The 22,041-nt window shown below is 39.4% G+C and overlaps 1 protein-coding gene across 1 annotated transcript in view; it reads left to right on the top strand.

Moving 5' to 3' along the window:
• Window positions 1-631: 631 nt before the first annotated feature.
• Window positions 632-22,041, top strand: part of LOC109427442 (zinc finger protein 335) — a 189,978-nt gene continuing 168,568 nt past the window's right edge. Inside the window, exon 1 of the mRNA XM_062854906.1 lies at window positions 632-731. The gene's annotated coding sequence lies outside the window, so the exon portion shown is untranslated. The remainder of the gene's footprint in view (window positions 732-22,041) is intronic.

Genomic DNA, 22,041 nt, shown 5'->3' on the forward strand with positions numbered 1-22,041 from the left:
GGTACACTATCGCGAAAAAGGGTGCAAGGAAGCCGAAATTTTAAGGAAAATGATTTATTTCTACCATAATTTGAGCAAAATGTGGACTCTAAATGAATGCAACCATCTTTTGTGAACGTGATCTGTTGATCGCATTTTTTTTATTGTTGATATATATCGTTAAAGGATGAAAATCAACTATGGCGAATAAATGGTACTATAGCCATAATTGGTACACTTACCCTAGTATGCTTTGTGGAGATCCCAAAAATATTCGCCAAGACGCGAATATTCAGTAAGAGTATACTGATGGTTTTATGTATTCGATACTTGATTGTTTCAGCAGCCTTTCGTTTCCGACATTTCTTTGGTTTTTTAGACATAAAGTGTGATCGTGTCTGGGACACGGAGTCCAAATAACAAATTCAATAGATATTATTGTGAAATTTAACCTTCCAAATGCATCACGTTGGGAAACCTCGATGATTTAATGTACGGTTTGGGTCAAAAATAACCCTAACGCACAAGGAGGGTTAAGATACAACTTTTTCTGGATTTCAGAGGGTCACTCTGCTCAACGCCCTGCTGTATAGCAGTTCAATGATTGATTCACAGCTTCAAAGTTTATAAAACTGCATATTGATTTCTCTTTACAGGCTCGATGAACCGTACACCAATAAGATCGAAACTACAACAATACGTCTAAGCATTGTATTTGTGCCACGACAAACTATTCTGAAAGAAAGGAATTCGTAAGTAATCTACGTTCAAGTATCTTTTACAGTCATTATTTAAAGTAATGGAATTTGGGTCAATCTCGATTAGTTTTCTTCATAATTATACACTGGAACCTTCATTTTGGTAGAACCCATTAAGGTAAAACATATTTAGGTACCTGCACTCCATTGAGGTTATGTAAATAGGTCTATTTAAGGATTTTCAAACACTTTCTTAAGCTTAAGTCGTTGACTCTATATGCATAACTTGTGTGTTTGATTAAAATTCATGCTTGCATCATACAACTATGTGCTATCAAGTGATGGGTTCAAAGTTTGTTTGAGATTTTCCAAGAATTTTCTTGACTAGCCTGTAGGTCATCGGATCTACAGGCGTAATCAGTCTGGATCATCTCTTTTGAAACTGTCAGGAAAGCTGTATCCTTCCTTTTGCATCACGTCGGGAACAGGTCGCTGACGTAGTGTACGGTTTGGGTAAAAAATGACCCCAATGCCAAAGCCAACGCCTCTGCAATCCCCCTGAAGCTCAAGCAAGTAGCGAGTAGTGATCCAAAATGTATTTTCAAAGACTATAAGCCACCACCACAAAACCCCTTTCTAACGCCCCTGAGACCCAATACATCTGTGAAACCCGCTGAAAATGTGCTGATTCTTTCTGAAATGGTTTCGAGAGCCCCCTGAATTACCGTCAGACCGTCAGACTGTCTGTAACCCACCTGAAGACCCTCCAAAACCCGCTGAAAATCTTCCGAATCTTCCTCCCTTCTTCCTCAGCTTCTGAAGCTATTCATGGAATAATTTTTAGAGGAACTTTTGAAGGAATTTCAAAAGCGACTCTTTGAACAATTGATGGATGTATTTCTTAAAAAAAAACTCTGAATAATCTCTCAAAATAGATCCTGTAAAAATCCGGCAACAATTCCTAGATGAACTCTGGGACTGTTGGAGTAATTTGAAAGAAACTCCTTGGAGGGTTGATATAGTAACGCCTACTTTCATCCCTTCAGGAATTCTAGCGGAATATTTAAAAGAATTCCTATATACATTTCAAGGCATTTGTAGAGGAAAAATTAAATCTTTCAATTGAAATAGCGCCCGAATGCGTTATAGATAAAATTTGCTTTTCTTTCAGATTTTTTTCTTCAATAATCTCTGTTTGTTTGTAACGAATTCCTTAAGATGTTCATCAAAATTTTCTCGAGGGATTTCTTCTCTTCTTTCCTCCACAATTTCCAAAAACTATTTCTGCAAGAATTATACCAAGTTTTTTTTATAGAAATTTATTTAGAAGAGAAATTAAAAGTTGCATTAGACATTTCTTCAACAATTGCCTCAGAAGTTAATTTTGGAATTCGTTTATGGAGATATATTTACATGAACTCCTCTAAAAGTTTCTCCGGAAGTTTTTTTTTAATAAAAAATTACCAAGACAGAGTGGAGTGGACCTGGCGTGATGGTTAGAACACTTGACTATCACGCCGAGGACCTGGGTTCAAATCCCACTCCCGACAAACTTGCAAAAATGTGAGTTCTTCCTTCGGAAGGGAAGAAAAGCGTGGGTCCCGAGATGAACTAGCATAGGGCTGAAAATCTCGTTAAATAGATAAAAAAGTCTTCCAGAAGAAGAGATCAATTAGGAAGCACATGATGAATTTGAAATAAACACCATGCAAAGATCTTGTACCGACTTTTCGAACCCTCCAAGCAGTATACCCTCTTCGAATGAGTGTACAGTAGTTTTTCGATTTTGTCACGGTTCTATTTAATCACGCTCCATTATATCACACTCGATTTTAGCACGCAATTTTTTTCGATTATTTCACGCTATGACAATCGATACAAATATCGCCAAGCACATATTCCAAACTATATAGGATACATGAATCGTCATAAGTAAGATATTTTGCACATTAGTATACAATTATGGTGCCATTGGTGACAGACCGGACACAGGATTTGATTATCTAGAGTTACATTCCCATGCTTTGCTCTGCATCGAGTCCGGTCTGTATGCGTCAATTCCACCCCAAGTAACACACTTGTCACCGAAGAGTCACGGCGGCGCAGGTTTATGTTGCGCAAAAGTCACTGTGACTTACTTCTAGCAAGTAAGTGTTTATTTGTTAGAAGTAAGTCACAGTGACTTCTGCGCAACAAAAACCTGCACGCGTTACATTTTCCATCAGGGGTCTCCAGTTAGCCTTTGTGAATAAGGTTTTCGATCGCCAATTCAGAAACGGCGGGTTCGATTACCATTCTGATCGGGAACTTTTCTAGACTTTCCTATGCATAGTGTATAATTGTACTTGCCACACAATATACAAATTACAATACATACAATGGCAGCCAAAGAAAGCCCTTCAATTAATAACTGTGGTAGTACTCAAAGAACACTAAGTTGAAGAGAGGCAGCCCTAGTTCCATTGGGAACGTAGAGTCACAAAGAAGAAGTAGAAGAAAAAGGCGTTTTCCGTTAGAAACTTACTTTGATTTTTTTTTGTATTTTAATTATTATTAACGAGCTTTACAATCCGGGGCTCGTTCATGTCAGGACCTACGGTTTCACTTCACTTCCGAAGGGATAACTAACATTTTGTAAATTTATCGGATTTTTTAAATTGATATGCAATTAATGCGAGCCAGCATATCGAACGATCAGAAATTAAAGACAGAACTTTAAACTTCGAGACAATTGTACAACAAAGCGTAACGCGACAACATCGCAAAATTGTAAAATTTTGATTTTTCAACCAGAAATACCCAACCTTCTGGAAACACTTTTGAAAATGTTAAGTACTCGACGTTAAATTTAAGCAATTATCTTCATTTTGCTGTGTAAAGGTTGAGAATCGACAACCTATGGAAGCATGAAGTTCAAAAACTATGGTGTAGAAGTGCAAATAATACCTCCAACATTTTAATTTTATTTTCAGAGACATTAAAAAATAATTACATACAAGAATATTAGACTTCCATTACCATGTTTGATATTTTGTTCGTTTTTTGTTTGATTTTTTTGTGTGCAAGTGTATTTTGATTAATAAACGCCTTCGGAAAAAGATGTTTCAATTATATCACGCTCCAATATATCACGCGAATTTTTTTTTCATTCGTGATATAATCGAAAAAGTACTGTAATCAGTTTCGTACCTTTTAATTCCGCCCTAAATGCTTTCCATTCGAACCATGCAAAGTATTTCTCAGGATTCTCTGAAGGTAATTCTTGATGCATTTCCCTAGCAATTTCCGCTGTATCTGAAAAAAAAAATCCTCAAATAACGCCCACATGAACTTTTAATGGAACTGTTTTTCCAGACAGATCATTGTGAAATCTCCTGGAGAAATGCCTGAAGGAGTTTCTCGAAGAATTCGCGAATGATCTTCTGGAGGATTGTGAATCCTTAAAGGAAATCCTATAAAATTTCAGAAATTCTTAAAGAAAATCCTGCAATAGTTCCTGATGGATTCGCAAAAGAAAAATCTGCACGAATTCTGGAAAGTTCTTTACACATTAATTGCTTAGGGTGATAATTAACGGAGGATGTTTTTTTAAGTTAATTCAGTAGAATCTACCGAAAAAACTCCTGTAGGACCCATCAGGAACTTTTGGAGCCATTCGTGAAAACAAGTCTAGGGGAACTATTGGAGAAATTTCAAAAGCAACTCCTAGGGCAATTGCTGAAAATATTTGTCACGAAATAATAACTGTAAAAAATCCAGCAATAATTCCTAAATAGAGGACTCATTTAAACTGTTGTGACTCAAAAGTTTCTTCATTTTATTTGGAGAGGATTTTCGCAAAATCAACACTTCAAACGCATTTCGAGACATGTTGTAGATTAAGGTGAAGAAAGATGTCATTTTTCAAACTTTTATCGATTTCATTACTAAAAAATCCTCATTTGTTAGGCATTCAGAGTGGTAGCTCCAGTTAGCCTAGTGGTTAAGGCTATGGATCGCCAATCCGGAGACAGCGGGTTCGATTCCCGTTCCGGTCGGGAAAATTTTCTCGACTCCCTGGACATAGTGTATCATTGTGCTTGCCTCAGAATATACAAATTCATGCAATGACTTTCAAAGGAAGCCCTTCAATTAATAACTGTGGAAATGCTCAAAGAACACTAAGTTGAAGCGAGGCAGGCCAAGTCCCAGTGGGGACCTAGAGCCAGAAAGACGAAGAAGAGTGGTAGCAGCAACTAAACAATTTTGCTTGATACTTCAGCAAACATATTCACGACATTATGCACTTTTCGTATAACGGAAGGTGTGCAAAAAGGCCATCTGCAATAACGTCTAGCATTATTTGGCTTTCCCGCCCTTGTTGCGCTTTTTCGTACACTCAATACATGGAGTGTCACACTTTTACAGACCCCTGCCTTCCCAAACGTTGCACAATGGTAAAAAATAGGTATATATCGCGAATGAATTCAATATCTCTGCTCGGAATGGTTAGATTTGAATGAATTTTTGACACAAACTGCACAAATCTCTATAGTTTCAGATAAGGAAAGTGTCATTCGCCGCACGATGCTGGAAATCAGAGTGTTGGGCCCGTTTTACCCCATTCTCTCTCTTTTTCACCTTTTTAGAAAAATCCTGGAATGCAAAATAAACGATTTATTTAATTCGTGTTTGTGTAAAAACTTCCATAGTATCGATTGGAGCTGGTTTGGCTCACCGCACAGCCCTAAAAACTGGAATATCTTCGAGTAACCCCGATATCCCCTTTTCCTTTGAAATTTCACATACATCGTCGCTCGGATTGGAACGCAATCGATAAGAGCAGAACAAACCTTATATCAAATTGCCTACACTATGGAAGTTTTTACATAAATACGAGTTAAATAAGTCATTTATTTTGCACGCCAATCGAAAATAAATTATGGTTTTCTTAAAAAAAAGTTTGTGAGAGCGAGAGCGGGATAAAACAAGCTCAATACAATGATTTCCAGCATCGTGCGGCGAATGACACCTTTCATATTCCTTATCTAAAACTATAGAGATTTTTACAGTTCGCGTCAAAAATTCATTCAAATCCGTCCACTCCGAGCAGAGATATTGAATTTATTCACGTTTTATACCTATTTTTTCCCACTGTGCGTTGGTCGTCCTTTCAAAATGCCCAGTAACATGGATAGTAGGGTGGCCCATACTTATATGAAAAACAAAAATTTCGAAAAATACCAAGTCTTACCTCCTAAATCAGTTGTTTTGGACTCACAGAAGCTACGTTCAAAATTTGAGCAAAATCGGTTGAGCCTAAGGGGGCGCTCAAAACGCTTGAAGTTTGTATGGGAAAACTTGGCCAAATGTATGCAGAAATTTTAGGTTTTCGAATTTTGCCGCTAGGTGGCGCTGTAACCGTTCAATAATCAAACCCTTTGGTATTATTGTAGGTTACTATATGCCAAACAACTTTGTCGAAGAACGCGAAGTGATCCGACGGCTGTGAAAAAAGTTATACGCGGTCTTCAACAAAGTTGTCTGGCATATACACGGGTAAAAATCTGCTCCCAAAAATCATAAAAATGACTCATGATTTCATGAGCCTAGTACATTCTCCGTTTATAAAAATACACCATGATTTATGATCATGATAGTATGAGCCATTGTCTCGTAACGTTACCAATGCGTTACTTTTCTTCTGAAATTATAAAAATAAATCACATATTTGAGATTTTGAATCATGGCTTCGGGTGCGTATCGCTTATGAATCTGATGGATTTTCTAGGACCATGAAGCCAAATCATGTTATTGGGATTTCAAATCATGGTTACTGGTGCGCATCGCTTATGAGTCTGGTATATTTTGTAGGACCATGAAGCCAAATCATGTTATTGAGTTTTCGAATCATGGTTTCGGATGCGCATCGCTTATGAATGTGGGGGTACATTTTCTAGGACCATGAAGCTAAATGTTGACGATATTGATATTCACGTGTTTGGACGCCACCTCCTGTCATATTTATATTCATAAAATCGGGTCGTAAAATGAACTATTGGCTAATATATCTAAGTTTCAATTTCGCAAAAAAAATATTAAATAATTACCACGAAACGAAGACTTTCTTCTTCGCAAACTGCGGAGTCAGTTGTTTGACCGTGCCGGAACGGGATCGGATAGGTAGGTTGCGAAGCCGGCACAGGGACCGGACAGTCGAAAAGGCGTCGTTTGGTGCTGCCGAAACGGGAACAGAAGAATGCGGTCGGGACGATGCTGCGGGATTGGACGGATCCGGACGATTATTGACAGCCGCAGCCGTTTGAGGTGGGATGAGAACGATAATGGAAACCCTTCAACAACTCACTCTGCATGTTTCGTCTCCTGCTGTCCTGCATTCTAGATCGATTGTACCTGAAGCACCGACGGATAGAGCAAACGATATCAACAAGACCGAATCGGAACGTGATCACGCCGCGCAGTGTATGATGAGGAAAACGAGTAGTGATGATGATCGTTCGTTCCCATTACTACTTACTTACAAACATCGACTGTGACACTTCGGAGAATGATGTGCGGGCATTGGTATATCGATGCCTTGGAGCCCCTTTTGAAGAGAACGTTAAAGTTGTAAAGCTTGTTTCGAGCCGTATGGACTGTAGTTTATTAGATTATATCTCATTCAAAGTCATGCTGAAATCGAAATACAAAAAGATGGCCATGCTTTCTTCGACGTGGCCGGATGGAATAAGGTTTAGAGAATTTCGTTGTCGCTCTACCAACGCATGGAAACCATTGAAATGAATTTTTTATTGAATAAGTATGTTGTTTGTAAAATGCTAAAAATATCGTTAATGTTTATGTAAGTGTAATTGAGTTTTGTTGTTATGTTTGTGTAATCAAATTGTCAGGTTGCGATGATGTAAACCCTGTACACGTGTTAATGTTGAAAAATGTTGAATAGTTTATGTTAAATAGTATTAGGTTTAAGTAAATCAGTCTGTGCAACATTGTATGTTGAAGATGTAGAAAATAAATAAATTATAAACTGGTTCATCCTTCTCCGCCACACGCCGTTCTGCTGCACGCCGCCAAAGATCGTTCTTAGCACCCGTCGCTCGAAAACTCCGAGTGCTTGCAGGTCCTCCTCGAGCATCGTCCATGTCTCGTGTCCGTAGAGAACCACCGTTCTTATTAACGTCTTGTACATGGTACATTTGGTGCGGGGGTGAATCTTTTTTGACCGCAGTTTCTTCTGGAGCCCATAGTAGGCACGACTTCCACTGATGATGCGCCTTCGTATTTCACGGCTCACGTTATTGTCCGCCGTTAGCAAGGAACCGAGGTAGACGAATTCTTCTACCACCTCAAAAGTATCCCCGTCTATCGTAACATTGCTGCCAAGGCTTGTCCTGTCTCGCTCAGTCCCACCTACCAGCATGTACTTTGTCTTAGCCGCATTCACCACCAGTCCGACCTTTGCTGCTTCACGTTCCAGGCGGGTGTACTGTTCTGCCACCGTTCCAAATGTTCTAGCAATAATATCCATGTCATCCGCAAAACAGACAAATTGGCTGGATTTCGTGAAGATCGTACCCCGGCTGTTGAGCCCGGCTCGTCGCATAACACCTTCCAGGGCGATGTTGAATAGTAGGCAGGAAAGTCCATCACCTTGTCGCAGTCCCCGTCGAGATTCGAATGAACTGGATAGTTCACCCGAAATCCTTACGCTGTTCTGCACACCGTCCATCGTTGCTCTTATCAGTCTAGTCAGCTTCCCGGGAAAGCTGTTCTCGTCCATAATTTTCCATAGCTCTGTGCGGTCGATACTGTCGTATGCCGCTTTGAAGTCGATGAACAGGTGATGCGTTGGGACCTGGTATTCACGGCATTTCTGGAGGATTTGCCGTACGGTGAAGATCTGGTCCGTTGTCGACCGGCCGTCGATGAAACCGGCTTGGTAACTTCCCACGAACTCATTTACTTTAGGTGAAAGACGACGGAAGATGATCTGGGATAGCACTTTGTAGGCGGCATTCAAAATGGTGATCGCTCGAAAGTTCTCACACATTAACTTGTCGCCTTTCTTATGAACGGGACAGATTATCCCTCCCTTTCACTCCTCCGGTAGCTGTTCGGTTTCCCAGATCTTGACTACTAACTGGTGCAGACAGGTGGCCAACTTTTCCGGGCCCATCTTGATGAGTTCAAGTTACAATATTAAGTGTGAAGATATACGAAGACATTTCAGCATGTGCCAAAAAAATTGAGTAATCGGTAAAACTTTACGTCTGTTTATTTGTGGTTCTAGTATATAGAAAAAGAATACAGTTTTTTTTTTTTCATCTTAAAGGATCAATTTCTTCAATTACTATTCTGCATTAAAAATCATGTAGCTTGTCTGGAAATAGTCAGAAACAAATTAATTTATTCGAAAAATATTTCACTTCCCTCCCATACCACTAGTTATAGTAGAACTTTCTCCTAATTTCATCTTCAACCTCCATTTACTCTGACGAACAAAAAGAACAAATGACAATGTGACTCTGTGCCAGATATCAACCCTTTCATTGCGCCAGGTTGTTGGGTGGGTGGCAGGAGGTGGTAACTCAACATCAGGGCGCTACTTTTTCCACCCCGACTGATTCCCTTACCTACATACCTACCGATTGTACGGGAACACCTTTTTCTGTCACTGATGGCGCAACCATCACACTTCGTACCTACACGTATGCGGCACAACCGACGGACCGACCGACCGAGGTGCCACTCTGGGAACAACGCCAGGATGATTTTGCATGTAGATGGAATCATATCGCAGAAAAAGTCCTTTCTCCGCCACCCCCAACCCAGACCGCCCAACCGTGACAAGTTATGTCTAATCGATGCTGCTGCTGCTGCTTCTGCTGTCGGATGCGCTGGCTGACTTGACGACTGGAACGCTATTACGCACCTTAACGGTTATCTCGCCTGTCTTGGTGCCAGCCAGCAGAAGCAGCAGCAGCAACAGAAGCGGTCGGTCGGTGATGGTGGAAACTGGAAGTTGGCGGCGGTGTTGGTGTCTGGATTTTTCCCATGTATTTGCTCCTGCTGGCTGAGTTCGGTTGTACAGTTCGTTGGTCTTGGTGTCTGTTCTCTTATGGCGCGGCGGTAGCAGCAAGAACCATCAACCTGATGCTCGAGAGGATCCTTTTCATCTCTCATCCGGGCGTCGCATCGTCGGTCGTCAACATGTTCGTCCTCGGATGGCGCGGCGGTGGTGATGTGTCTTGCTTGCTGCTTCTGCTTGATGATGGTTCCACAACGAGACCAACAACGTCAATCCCCTGCGCTGCTGGGCTGTGTTGTGAGGAGCAAGACATAATACAACGTTTCTACATTATACAAACACTCCCTCGGTTACAACAACGGCGGAGATGAGGCGCTGTCCATAAACTACGTAGACTTATTTTCGGCCATCTCAGACCCCCCCCCCTCCCCCCTCGTAGACTTTTGTTCATACAAAATTTTCGAAATTTGTATGGAGCGTAGACTTTGGCCAGACCCCCCCGTCCCCCCCTAAGAGTCTACGTAGTTTATGGACAGGCCCTGAGCTATGGGTATATGCCGAGCTGATGTCGTTCCATCAGAATTTGTCGGAAAGTTTGTCTTTGTTTAATTCGTACGGTAAAAGGAGCGAAAGGATGAGCATTACATTATAAATAAATACAAGCATTTTAAGTAATACATTTTTATGTAATCATCTAATAAATCATCAATTTTAACTTCTTTGGTATGACAAACCCACAAAAAGTGTCGTTTTGCTACAATTTTCCTAGTTGATTTATTTCCACGGAAACACTGGTCCTCAAAAATAAAAATAAAGTTACTTGATAAGATGGGTCAACCGATCAACCTGATAAAATACCAAAGGTGTGTCGGTGTAGTCGGAGAAGCGCAGCCATTATGTGTTCAGTGGGCGGCAAACGTGAAGAAGACGGAAGCAAACTCGCAGCAGGTGACTTTGAAGATCGTAGGACAAACAAGCTTATCCAGACATTCTCTGATGGAGCTGGTTTTGTCAAGACAGTCGTTGCGGTGTTCTGAAATCTCGGAAGCATGCCCATACCTGAAAGGACTTGCAATAGCAGATTATGATAACGCGCAGCCCCATCTTTTGATTGGAAAAGACAACGTCCACGTTACATCAACCAGCCGGTTCAGTGGGCAGCGAAATCGCGACTTAGGTGGACGGTTTACGGATCTAGTCAAGAGAAGTCCGTGGACCAAGTCTTGAGCTTCCACATTTGCGAGTGCCAGGAGGATGATCAAACACTTCATGAGCTGGTCGACCAGTTCTTCTCGGTAGAAAGGCTGAGAGTAATGCAAATACCGCCAACAGAATCCGAGGAGATTCAACGATCTCATTGAATTCTGAAGGAGGCGTACCGGTCAGCGATTCGAACCAGGGCTCCTTTGGAAGTACGATCGCTTCGCATTTTCGAACAGCTACGGCATTGCGTTTCGACGGTTGTAGTGTTTAGAAAAACGTATGCGGAACAATACAGACATCGCAAAGAGAGCGTGACAAAACATATATCCGAGTATCAAACAAAGAGATATATACATCCACAAGGCTACTAGGGAAGAACTCGATGAGGCGGATCCGCGGCTTACATAGCATTAAAATTTTGTCGTTAGGGGGCAGTCATTAATAACAAGTAAGCGTCAAAAATTCGAATTTCCCGCGATGTGCCGACAAAAAAGGATGGAGCCTCCCTCAATACGATGCCGATCTTCGAATGACGTTGCTAGACGATCTTTTTGGTTTCGAAGAGAATCGCATAGCCCTGTGTTCAGATATTAAGGAAATGCTCCACCAGATACGATTTCAACGTGAAGCTCGATATGCGCAACGTTTACTATGGCGAGAGGACCCAACTCAGGAACCAGAGGTGTGTTTGATGGATGTGGCCACGTTTGGAGCAACATGGCGAGCAATATTCAGAAAACATAACCGGCCGCAGGAAACGCTTCTGAAGCATTATGAAGATAATTGTCTGAACAGTACTGATGATGTTGAGGAAACTGTGAAATTGGCACTAGAAGTCAAATACGTCCAGTCCTTAGGTGGGTTCCCGAGCAGAGGGGAATATCAAATTAATAACTACGAAATCACAAAACCTGTTTTTATATCTTGTTTTGTTATTATTGAATTATCAAGGCATTACGTTTCCATAACATGTTTTGTTGGACAATCTTATTTTGTTATGACCAAGCAATTGGTATGCAGCCCTTTAATAACATTTCAATATTACATTCTGTTGTGGAACAAGTTTGGTTATTATTGTATTATTGAGAGTGCACAAATACTTTATGGTATTGCTATCTAAACTAAAACAAATTTTGAAATAAAACCTACGTCATTCTACAACGTTATTTACAGCATTTGAGGGAAAGCAATTGCATATTCACTCATCAATTTGTCTTCCTCTTCCATTTATCATTACATCCAAACTGAGACAAAGTGCATACCCCATATCACTAACTAGTATTCCGTGGGAAAAAGTTTGCATAATGCACCAGAAAAACTGTTTAACGATTTTTTGAAAAGTGCGCAAAGTTAGGCCCTAGGTGCGCAAAGTATGGTACGCTTACGGTATCACATTTGATAAGAGGTGTGGTATATTACGTGACATGGAGGTGCTGTAATGTGTACAAAACAAAGTCCCTGCTGGGCGGCGCGAGGTTTTGCTAAATTTCTGAAATTGACTGAGTTGTAGCTGAAAAGTACCCAAAATACCAGCCACTGCCCAAGTGGCGCAGTACCCTGCATACATCTAAACGAGAACATAGCAGAAGAAGAACGATGGTGTTTTGAAAAATCCTTTTCCTATCACACAGGAGAAGATTTTAAAATGCCTCTATAAAATCTAAAACAAAACGGTAATTAAAAACGGTTTCATGTACGGTGTAAGACTTTGGACGGACTACATATTGAACGTATAAATTTAAATTTAACATTTTTTTCTTGGTAAGGTACTTAATTTGTACCAATCACCAATTGGGTTTTAAAATTAAGAATAATATATTGATTTTTTGATTTTATTCGAAAGAGCACCTTTTTATAAGCCAGTATGATTTTTTTCAGATTTTTAAAACTTTATTTTGATACCTAAATTCAATTACAAAAAGATTTTTTGAAATCACCTTTTGACAGCTGGGCAACTGCTTGACAGCTCCGCCCAGTACGAAATGCGACGAGGGGTGATTCGACAAATCGCTCCCATACAAACTTTAAATCGATTTTTAAATAGGTTCCCGGGTACCAAAGTTCATGAAAATTTGGATTTCGGCTCAGTTCGGCATGTAGATTGTGAATATGGAATTATCTCAACACCACTAAAGAAGCCAATTGCAGCTGGTTTATGGAAAATTCCACGTGTATGGCAATTCAGTAACAAATTTTGAAAACGACGTATAATCAATGCTACACCATTGATTATACGTCGTTTTCAAATTTTTTTACTGAATTCAGGTTTTTTCTTAACTCACGATGACCAGATCGGTTCAGTCGGATTTGTTTTTGATGGAAAAAATAAATCTGGATCAAATGAGATCAATATTGTCAAAATCGGAGAAAATTTATCGCAGATATAACCATTACATAGTTTACCTGCTTTATTTTATTGTCTGCTGTTTCATATTATGAAGTAAAAAATAAAGGCATTGCAATATCTAGAAATTTCATCAGACTCTTCCGTATTTTTTATTTTATTCATTGCTATAATTTGAGTTTTGGGTAAATATAGCATCATAGCTATTGATATGTTTATCTTTGTATTAATTTCCTTCTTTCAATATCCCAGTCCCGTTACGGTGCCAAATTCCTATCACTTTTCTACGATTCCCAATTCTTATAGGTTAAGTATAATTTTAGCTTCAAAAAGTGATACATCTGCAAATGAGTTTTTTTTTTATCTCAAAATTGAGTAAACTTAGTTGAATGTATATGTCATTATAGCAGTACTGTTAACTGCTATTCTAACCTCTAATTATAACGTCAAAAAGTACCGAACAGACTATGTATTACGAAGTAATGAATGTTAGTGAGAGTGGAGATAGCAAATATGGTACCTACTAAATAATTCTAATCAATAAAAATGTCAACTATACAGACAATTCTGCTCAATTGGTGATTGCATTTGTCTATTATAACTTTTTCCTTTCGATCTATTATTATTCGATCATATATTGTTTGACATTATGTCAAAAATATCTTTTTTCATTACTAAAAATAATCCTAAACAGAATAAAACTAAACAGCATCTGCAGAAGTAATCATATCGGCATATGATATAATTACCTTTTACCTTCGCTCACGTAGGTACGTGTATAATCGCCGTTCTCACAACGCGAACAAAACAAAAAATAAAATAAAAATCATCTCCGTCCGGAAAGAATCTTTGTCGCCGCCAAAATACACCCCATGACGAAGCTCAATCATAAATAGTCGACTATCTAGAACTTTTTCATCGTTCTCTTTACTTCTTGGAAATAGCCGACGACGGGCCATGCCACCACTGTTATTAGTGTTTCAGTGCGCATGTCTGCGCACCGCGATAGCGCTGTTGGTAAGAGAGAGAGGTTCATTGTTTGATCTTGCATTCAAATCTCTGTCTATTTTTGTCCTGCGACTGGCAAACATGAAATGGGGGAATGGGGAAACTGGCAATACGTAGAACCAGTAAAGCTTCTATCGTCCCTCACTGCAAGTGCTGTGATAGCCTCATTGGTAAAGGCGACTGAAAATTTACGATAGCAGGATTGGAGGTTCAAATCCCGTCCATGTTTGTAAGTTTTATAATGAAATCGAATTTTTTTTTATGTGACCTACTATTTTCTAAAAATAGAATAACACACTTAAAATCATTACCCAACAATGAGTAAAAAAAGTTAGTTTTTACCCTAATTTTGCTTTCGGAATGTTATCAATAACTCTTTAATATCAAAATTTGTTATTGAAATATTTCCCAAATTCACTGTTATTAAGTTGTTATTGCCACTAACAAAACATGTTATTAAATTGATTTTTCAGGAACAAATTTTTGTTATGTGACTTGTTATTTTGCCGCTTATGACAGACAAGTTTATAACTCAATATGTTATGTTAATAACATGAAAATTACTAATTCCATTATGCAGTTATTTTGCCAAAATAACGCATTTTGTTATGCTGTTGTTATTCTCTTCTGCTCGGGTTTCAGTTAGAGAACTAGCTGTTGAACTCCAAATTAGTGCTAGCACGAGTCGGAGAAAGCGTAAAAAATTGTCCAATGGAACGCATACTTGGAAAGTACCGTAGGCGTGATGGAGATGTCTTCTCGTTTTCGTCTACTTTGGCAACGGAAGCAAAGCACCCGACCAAAGACAAGCCATACGAGTAGGGTAAGTGTACCAGTTATCACCATAGTGGTTCCCTATTTGGCCATAGTGGGAATTTAGAAAGTTTTGAAGCTTTGCCCTATTATGAAAGTTTTAGTTGCAATAATTTAAAAGTATCTTGTCATTAAAACTCTTGAAATGATGCAAAATTTTGAAATATCTCATATAACCACTATGGCCAAATAGGGAACCACTATGGCGAAAAATGGTACACTCAGCCTAGTTATGGGCCATTCGATCTAACAGGATTATTATGTTTTTTTTCTTGATTCATGGCAAGACGACGAACGAAAAGCAACTACATGACTGACCGCTTACGCAAAAGGAGCTGTTGAAGGCCAAAGCAGAGCAGAGTACAGAGCAGTTGAAGTATTTTAGATTAGGGAAAGGTTGGTTTACGGGAAATAAGTAGCAAGTTTAGAGCGTGCTCAGGGGGTGGGAAGCGGTGAGGGGAGGGAGACTGAGGACTTCATGAGCATAAGTTATCGAATCTACATGCATAGCTTGTGTGCTTGAATGATTGAATGAAAGTCATGCTTACACAGCCTCATGCTACTGTGTGCTGATGAGAGGTAAGTTCAATGTTTGTTTAAGGACAAGGTATTTGGAGTACATAGCTCAAATTTTCTAGAGCACCGTTTTTTGGAACACAGCCAATCGCGTTCGGTAATTTTTACCGAAATCTCAACCGCTGAGCGTTCGGTAATGGATTTTTAACGAAATTCTGTAAAAAATTAACAAATTTCGGTAAAATGTTATCGTTTATCTGTCAAACTCTAACGAATTTCGGTAAAAGTTGCTACCTTTACCGATTTTTCCTGTAAAACAAACTTAACGGTTGAGATTCCGGTAAAACATTACCGAAGTCGGTGATTTTTTCTAACTGTGAACCGTTGAAAGGATATGGCTTAAAATGCATCATGCTAATTGTTCATTGGTTGTCAACAGCGTGATGCATTTTCATCCAAATCCGTTCAACGGTTAAAAAAACGGTGCTCTAGAAAATTTGAGCTATGTACTCCAAATACCTTGTCCTTAAGAATCTCTAAGAACTTCCTTGAGTATATGTCAACGGATCTACAATCGTAAACAGTCTGGAACGTCTTAAATCACTTCTGAAACCGCCTGAAACGTTTATGAAACGCTTTAAAGCACCGCTGAGATCTCCCTGTAATTCATTAAAGAGCAGTGATCCAAAATGTATTTTCAGAAACTGTAAGCCCCCTCAAAACCCCAATGTAACGCACCTGAGGCCCCCGGAAATGTCTATGTAACACCTGAGTAATACTTCTGATACTCGCCAAAATTCCTCTGAAGATTTCTGAAATGCGTTAGAAATCCCCCTAAACCCCCACGGACCCCATATGGCACACCTGAAACCCCGAAAACGCCTATGTAACACCTGAAACTTGTCAAAATTCCTTTGAAAATTTCTGAAATGCCTACGAAACGAAATCCCCATGAAACCCCCTCGGATCCCATGGAACGTACCAGAGACCCTCAGAAACCTCGAAAACGCCTATGGCGCCGTCCACAAATTACGTAACGCTCTAGGAGGAGAAGAGAGTGTAGGCGAGCGTTACCGTCTGTACAAAAAATTTCGGGGTTTATACAAAAGCGTTACGGAGGGGAAGAAAATTACGATTTTTGCGTTACGTAAAAAATTGACGCTGCCTATGTAACGCCTGGGTAACGCCTCTGAAACGCGCCAAAGCCACAGAAGCTTTCTGAAATACCTTCGAAATTCCCATAGGACCCCTTCGGAACATATGTAGCGCAGCTGAGACCTCGAAAACGCTTACGTTACGCCTCTGAAACGTCCCAAAAATCCACTGAAGCGTTTAGAAATTCCTTCAAAATCCCCCTAAAACCCCATCAGATCCCATGTAACGCAACTGTGACCCTTCGAAACCCCCCTAAAACTCCCCTGAAACCCCTGAACGCCTAATATATTTTCACAATGAATAATGATTTTTAATAGTTTAACGCACTGAGTTTTACACTCTGTGCTCCATGAACATACTTTGTTGTGTATAATTTTGTTGAAATTACATGCTTTAATATAAAATTCAAACTTAAATATTCCACACAGCTTCTCTCATCATGTTCATACTTCTAAGATTTCAATCCATGGGTAATTTTTGAGTTTTGATGTGTTTTTCAGGGCACTTTTAATGTTACCCCAAAATAAAAATGTGATTCCAAAAATATCTAGAAAATCTAGACCTATAATAACTCTAAATATTGACCAGATAGAACAAAAAGTTGTTCAACAAGTATTCCAATAAAGATATTTCGTACAACTTTGCTGAAGGCATAAACACGTTACTGCACTTATGAAAAAAAAATGAATTTCACACACATTTCTAACAGGATTAATCACATTAGTATCACCTTTCAAAAGAAGAATTAGTATCTACTTCATAGAAGATAATAAACCTCTAAAACCAACTTTTCATGTCCAAAATGATTATGATCACGAAATTGGGCCTTTAGAAACAGTGTGCACTCCAAGGCTCATCGGAATTACTCTTAAACGATGTAATATTTTTTTACTATCAAAAAACTGTTGCTTGAAAACATTTTTCTATTGAAAATGGGGTTATGGGTCGCCATGTTTTTTTCCCGCTCAATATTTTGGGATTTTTGAAGGGATAACATAAAACAAATTAAATATTTGCATCGGCCTACGGCAAATAGACCGTCACCTCAGCTTGGGAACCACTAAGCTTTGTAACATCCCTTTATTGTAAGAAGTGATATTCGAGGACTCCTGGGACTTTCGGCTTTTGAGAAAATAGCATGGCCCGTGACCTCAGATTGGGAACCACGGATTGTATAATCTGAAAAACCATTTTAACTTTCTAATCGCACTTAAGATTCTTGAGAAGTTGGCATTGCCCGTAATCTCAGGTTGAAATCCGCTGAGGTTTACAACACCAGTAGATCGTAACAAGTACTACTTGAGACTCAGAATCCTAAAACCATTCACACTCTCCTCGGCCTTTCGGCTCTTACGAAATCAGCATGGCCGGTGATCCCAGCTTGAGAACCATGGAGTTTTGCAATGCCACACTATTTTAATATTAAGGGCTTCTTGAGACGCAGAATTTGAAAACCATTTTCACTTTCTCCTGGCACTTTAGATTATTTAGAAATAAACATGACCCGTGACCCCAGAGTGGAAACCTCTAAGCTTCACAACACCGCTTTATTACAATTTATTACAATCAATGCTAGATCTAAAATCAAAAAGCACTCACACCTTTTCTTTGGACTTTCGGTTCTTGCGAAATTGGCGTGGCCCGTGACCCCAGCTTGGGAACCACTGAAATGTGCAACGCCACTAATATTGTGGTAAGTGCTTCTTGAGACGCAGAGTGTGAAAACCTCATCAACTTTCAAATCGAACTTTCGGTACCGTAAACCGGGGTCAAATTGATCTCCGGGTCGAAATTGATCAGCCGATTTTCCGTAAGATAAAGCCTACTTTGAAAAGTTTCCTTACAAATATCCTTTAGTATCTGATTCCAACAGAACGATTCTTGGAAGAAAACTTTTTATAGTATACTTGATCTAACTGAAAAACGTCTGATCAATTTCGACCCAGAGATCAATTTGACCCCGGTTTACGGTACTTGAGAAACTAGCATGTCTAGTAGCCTCTGCTTGGAAACCACTGATCTGTACAACTGCTCTTTATTGTAATATATGTAATGTGCATGCTACTTGAGACGCAGAATCTGAAAAAAAATCTCACTTTCTATACGTTTTCCTAGAGCTTTCGGAACTATAGACATTCGTGTGGCCCGTAACTTAAGATTGGGAACAACTGGCCGGGGTTCTGCTAAACCGAACTAAGCGCCAAAAACTTTATTCCGAGATAATTGAGCCTCAAGTTCAACTAGTCACAAATAAACAACAGCTTAGATTATGTGAAACTTTTCCGTACACATGTAACTTACAAGCCTTAATTACCCATCAGAGATAAAGTATACATGAAAATTATTAGAAATCATTGATATAATTACATTTAATTTCTCAGTACTTTGCACTCAGTTCACTCTGGCTGAACAAAAACATTGGAATATGGTTAACAGTTCAGTGTGGCAGACTGTGTTTCTTTGTTTCAGAGAAAACCAGTCGGAATGTGAGAAACAATCTCGATTTTTCGTCGTCTATAAAGTTGAAATCAATATCACTCACAAACCTTCACATCAATCAGAGAGGACGCGTATAGTATGGTAGCACGGAGGTCTCAAAATTATTTGAAATATGAACGACGGATACCCACTCAGCTCAGCCCTTCCCACCCATGTTTTTTTTTTCAAAGGCAGTGTATGTGCAGCCACAAAACAAGAGTGATTATGTCAAATGATGTCCTTGTATGTCCTGAGGTCCTGAGATGTGAAAGTGGTGCAATTTGTGCACTTCAAATTTATGCTGGTTGAAGAAAACCATGAAAATGTTCTGCCAAAGTGAACTAACACAAAAAAAATCAAAAATATAAAATGATTCGAACTTGGACCATTTAAGTGATAGCCTAGTGCGTTACCTCTAGGTCATTTTACCTAGCTGAAGATCAATCGTTAAGTCTGAATCAAGTTCGATACATTTTTCTCAAGGCTGGTTTTCGTGAAAACGCCATTTTTCGATCACCCAAAGTGAACCAAGTGTTTGATTTTTTTTTTCATGCTCTATTATTCTAATTAGCCTTGTTGTTCAATGACGGCTCCTGTGTTAAATTATCAGTATGAGGAGTGTCGACATAATGCAGGTATTCAAAACCAGTGGATGTTACTATAAGTCGGTTAGAAGTTAGAAATCTGACGGCGGTGAGGAGAACTTGAAATGTTCATCATCTGGACCAACATTAAAATATTTCATTGATTCTATGGAATGGTTTACAGTTCACTCTGGTTGGATGCAATTTTATTTTTTGTATGTTCTGCCAAACAGAAATTTTGAATATACTCCACGTAGAGCTGTCAGAATTACTGGATTCTTACACGGAAGGAAGATCATCTTATTCTTCATCCAATGGGTAAGAAAACTCAATTTTTCAAAAAATGGTCTTTGGTTCGGTTTAGCAGAACCCCGACCAACTATTTTTACAACACTGACTACTGGTGGTAATGTTCCTTGAGACGGACAATTTGAGAAACAACTTCAAAATTTCATTATACATATGTATCACATGTTAGTTGTTCGAGAATATCTAGAACCAAAATTCAAGAATAAGGAGCGTAAATTATGGAGGAGCGCTATTTGGGAATTAGTGCGTAAATTGAGTTTGGCGCAAATAAAGTGAACGCAAATTTCGACTTTAGTGTAATTGTGCTTTATTGTGCTTTTACTATTTCCCTACCTGTCCCAACTGCAGGATAACGTGCCTTTGGAGCAGACCGTCTTATGATTGATACGCCAGTTCCTGTTATGTGCAATAACTGATTGTAACAAAACAGAAATGGAGAAAATGCTATTCAACAAAACATAGATCTACAATATAGAGATATGATATAAAACATAGATCTGTAGATTTTAGATCCAAGAAGTAAACTGAGCATTTTGTAGATGCTGTAATAGTTCTCTTTCTCTTATCGCACAGCATTTCAGCATTTTGATTTGAAACAAAAAAAAAAACAAAAACCTTCAAAAGTCGATATTATGGAGCTTAACCTTCAACCCCAAATTAAATACAAAAAAAAAAGAAAACAATCCAAGTCGCAGCAAGTAATCAAAAATATCAATCAGAACCCTGATCCCATAAAATATGGATACGAGCCGAAGCGAGAGAAAACTACCACACTGAGCCATATTTATGACGAAACGGGCGAGAAAGGAGCAAAAATTCATCTAATAATATCTTTGAATAAATTATGAATAAATAAGGCCATGCTTTTATTCAATCTCCTATGCGAGAGCAGAGTGTTGAAGCAAAATCCTCCATCAGTCCCAATGGTTACGATATGCCGGTTCGTCAAGCTGGCTGGGATTAAACGCAGGATATACGGCGATGTTGGAGGAACGATATTGGAGGCGATATGGGGAGAGGGAGGCATAAACGACGAGATAAGCAAGCAAAACATGTCCCATGGATCTTCGGTTCGTAGAAGCAGCTGCTTTCGGCAGGAGGGGGAGGAGTTGCGCTGGCTCGGTTTCATAGATCGCTATGAGCTGAAGCTTGCGGAAAATATTACAACAGCCAGCGCATCAGCAGCAAGAGAGTATAGGATCTCGGGACGACACGAGAAAATATATCGCATATTACTTTGATTGGATGGGATGGATAGTGTAGTGGCATCAGGGCACATCAAAAAAGGCGAAACAAGGCATCCAGAGCACGCTGGCAAAAAGAGGTTCATTCCACGAGCAGCAGCATAAACATAAGATACACACACATAAAACGGAGAAGAGAAATGGAAGATGCCGGCTACATGCTCCGATGGATAAATGGTCCATCCCGCCCGGTGCACAATGGGATGAAGCCCTATGTTCTATATTTTGGACATAATCTTCCAAATACATGTTGGTATCCCGGATTGAACCCACTGATCAACCATCGTATTTCGGATTATGAACCGTGAAAACCGTACATTACAACTAATTTAATCCAACTTTATTACCGCGATCAGATCAAAGCGATTGATCTGTCGCAATCTCTTTCACGAACTGAATTCAATTTATTTCTTATAATCTATACAAAGAAGCAAAGGGATACAATAATAGGGAAGTCCACAAATATTTTATTCTCAATTTTTATAACTCCACATTCGGCCCACCTGACCGCCAGCCGACCCGGTTGGCGCCTGAATAGGAATCATCCTTATCTTCTGTCGTCGCATTCGAAGTGTCAGCCTTGTTTTGACTCGACCGCTGGGTACTATTATCTCTTCTCGAAGGAATGAACCACTTGAGATATCCGATCACAACCAGGTTTGGCTTCAAGTTGACAAGTTGA

Source organism: Aedes albopictus, chromosome 2, assembly GCF_035046485.1.
Source record: "Aedes albopictus strain Foshan chromosome 2, AalbF5, whole genome shotgun sequence".
NCBI lineage: Eukaryota > Metazoa > Arthropoda > Insecta > Diptera > Culicidae > Aedes > Aedes albopictus.